This window comes from Vidua macroura, chromosome 2, assembly GCF_024509145.1.
Source record: "Vidua macroura isolate BioBank_ID:100142 chromosome 2, ASM2450914v1, whole genome shotgun sequence".
Lineage (NCBI taxonomy): Eukaryota > Metazoa > Chordata > Aves > Passeriformes > Viduidae > Vidua > Vidua macroura.
In genome coordinates this window covers 116,141,618-116,144,316 of record NC_071572.1, presented here as the reverse complement: position 1 = coordinate 116,144,316, position 2,699 = coordinate 116,141,618, and the positions used below count along the sequence as shown (strand labels likewise).

Here is a 2,699-nt window from a genome sequence, read left to right as displayed (position 1 = left end):
TTCATATAAAATGAAATAAAGCGAAATGAAATGAAATTGAATGAAATAAAAATAAATTAAATTAAACAGAACTAAATTAAATGAAACAAGATATAATAAAGGTCAATAAGATATAAAATAATAACTGGTCCAGTGGGAAGGTGTTTCTGCCCATGGCTTGGGATGGAACCGGATGATCCATAAGAGTCCTTTCCAACCCAAACCATTCTGGAATTCCATGAGACTCAACTGCCTTCAGCTCCTGCAATCAGAAAGGAGAAATCAAGGGATAAAGGCTCAGCCTAAGCTGGGCTCCAATTATGCTGTGAAAAAGAGTATTTTGATAAAATATACAACACCTAGACACTTACACTATTGACTTTTTGATAATCTTTATTTCACATCCTTTTTCTCCCCTATTATCAGGACTATTATTAAGATGTGGAAGAGCCCAGGGCAGCTACAAGAGGCAGCTCCATCAGGATTTATCATCCCAGATGCAAAACCCTCCAGGATTCACGCTGAACCTGCAGCACTCCATGAGTCAGGCTTCAGGGAATCTGTGGTCAAACAGATAAAGCATAATTATTCATGGAAGAATACAAGCAGATAGTGAAAAAAAAAAACTTGCATCATAAGGGAGGATGATACATCTGCGTGTAGGCCTGGTACCTAAAATGATTCTCAGTCCTGCATGCAGAAGTCTGGGCATGATTTTTTAACAGCCTGGGCTAGTGGAAGGTGTCCTTGCTCATGGCAGGGGGTTGGAACTGGATGAGCTTTAAGGTCCCTTTCAGCCCAAACCATTCCATGATTCCATGATTCCATGATTCCATGGAGGGCTGCACACGCAGATCCCATCCCCTTGCAGCCCTAAAAGGGAGGTGAAATATTTTTTTCACAGCATCTGCTGCTGCACCAGGTCTCACTAACCATTTCAAGTTTCCCGCGGAGAAAGAGTTAGGACTAATTAGCAGCACTAAATAAACTAACAGCTGGAGGGGGAAGCAGAATTCAAAGCTGCATTTTAGTTTTAAAGGTGGTTAAAGCATCTTTAAAAGCGAGGGGTCATTTTCTGGGAGCTGAGTGAAGCAGCTCATCAATAATGAAGGAGCTGGCGATGGAGCTGAGAAAGCAACGCTGGAGCACTTGGGAAAATGCAATTATGGGAATTGCCTGACGCTCTGCAAACTGCCCCGGTAATTTGCTTAAGGAAACAGCCAAATGCACGTTAATATTTCAAAGATTTCGTTGCAGCAGAACTAATAAGCAAAGCCAGGAATTTCAGTGCTGGGGAAGGGGGGGTTAAAACCCCAAAAGTACTTCTGATCAGGGGTGTTTAATTCACACCCAGCGAAACATGACAGGGCTGGGAGCATCACTTCTGCCTCCTGGCCTCTCTGTGTCTGCAATGCTCAAGAATTCAGCTTTGTTTTATTTTCCTCTGGTTAAAACCAACCCCGTGCAAAGGCTCGTGTCTGCGTGCTCTGCTTCCCAGAGTGCTGCCCTTGGGTCACACCAGGATCTGGGATTCTCCATCGAGGGATTCTCCAGCCGCTCTCAGGGGCTGATGCTCCCTCATGTGCTCCAGAACCCCAGATTTCCACCACCCCAATCCCAGTGTGTGGATCCTTGGAGGGTACTGCACCCCTCTGGGCACCTCCCTGCACCCCTGAGCACCCCAACAGCATCCTGAGCACTCCCCGTGCACCCCCCTTCACTGCCCCATGCACAGCCTGCACCCTTCTGGGCAAACGCCTTCACCTCTGTGCACCCCTTGTGCAAACCCCAAACCCTTCGTGTGCCCCCTTCTGCTAAACCCCAAACCCTTTGTTTAACCCTTTCTGCTAAACCCAAAACCCTTCATGCACCCCCTTGTGCAACCCCAAACCCTTTGTGTGCCCCCTTCTCCTAAACCCCAAATCCTTCATGTACCCCCCCTTGTGCAACCCCAAACCCTTCATGTGCCCCCTTCTCCTAAACCCCAAACCCTTCATGTGCCCCCTTGTGCAAAACCCAAACCCTTTGTGCACCCCCTTGAGCAAACCCCAAACCCTTCATGTACCCCCTGCACAGCCAAACCCTCATTGTGCCCCACCGTGCACCCCATACACACCTCCATTGTGCACACCCCAAAACCCCCCATACACATCCCATTGTGCACACCCCATACAAACCCCATTGTGCACACCCCATACACACCTCCATTGTGCACACCCCTGCACACCCCAAAATCACCCATACACACCCCGCTGTGCACACCCCATAACCTCCTTACACATCCCATTATGCACACCCATGACACCCCATAACCTCCCTAACACATCCCATTGTGCACACCCCTGCACACCCCTTAACCCCCTTACACACCCCATTGTTCACACCCCATAACCCCCATACACACCCCATTGTGCACACCCCATAATCCCCACACACATCCCATTGTGCACACTCCATACACACCCCACTGTGCACACCATGCACACCCCATAACCTCCTTACACACCCCACTGTTCACACCCCATAATCCCCACACAAACCCCACTATGCACACTCCTGCGCACCCCAAAACCCCCTTACACATCCCATTGTGCACACCCCATAACCCCCATACACACCCTACTGTGCACACCCCATCATCCCCCCATACACACCCCGCTGTGCACACCCCAAAACCCCCCTTACACACCCCACTGTGCACACCCCAAAACCCTCCTTAC

The 2,699-nt window shown here is 49.1% G+C and overlaps 1 long non-coding RNA gene across 1 annotated transcript; it reads right to left on the bottom strand.

Annotated features, from left to right (window-relative positions):
* Positions 1–354: 354 nt before the first annotated feature.
* Positions 355–1,591, bottom strand: LOC128804065 (uncharacterized). Its single transcript, XR_008435920.1, has 3 exons — positions 1,439–1,591; positions 652–852; positions 355–539 (listed from the first exon to the last, which is right to left on the bottom strand). It is a non-coding gene; the product is annotated as an uncharacterized LOC128804065 (long non-coding RNA).
* Positions 1,592–2,699: the final 1,108 nt, after the last annotated feature.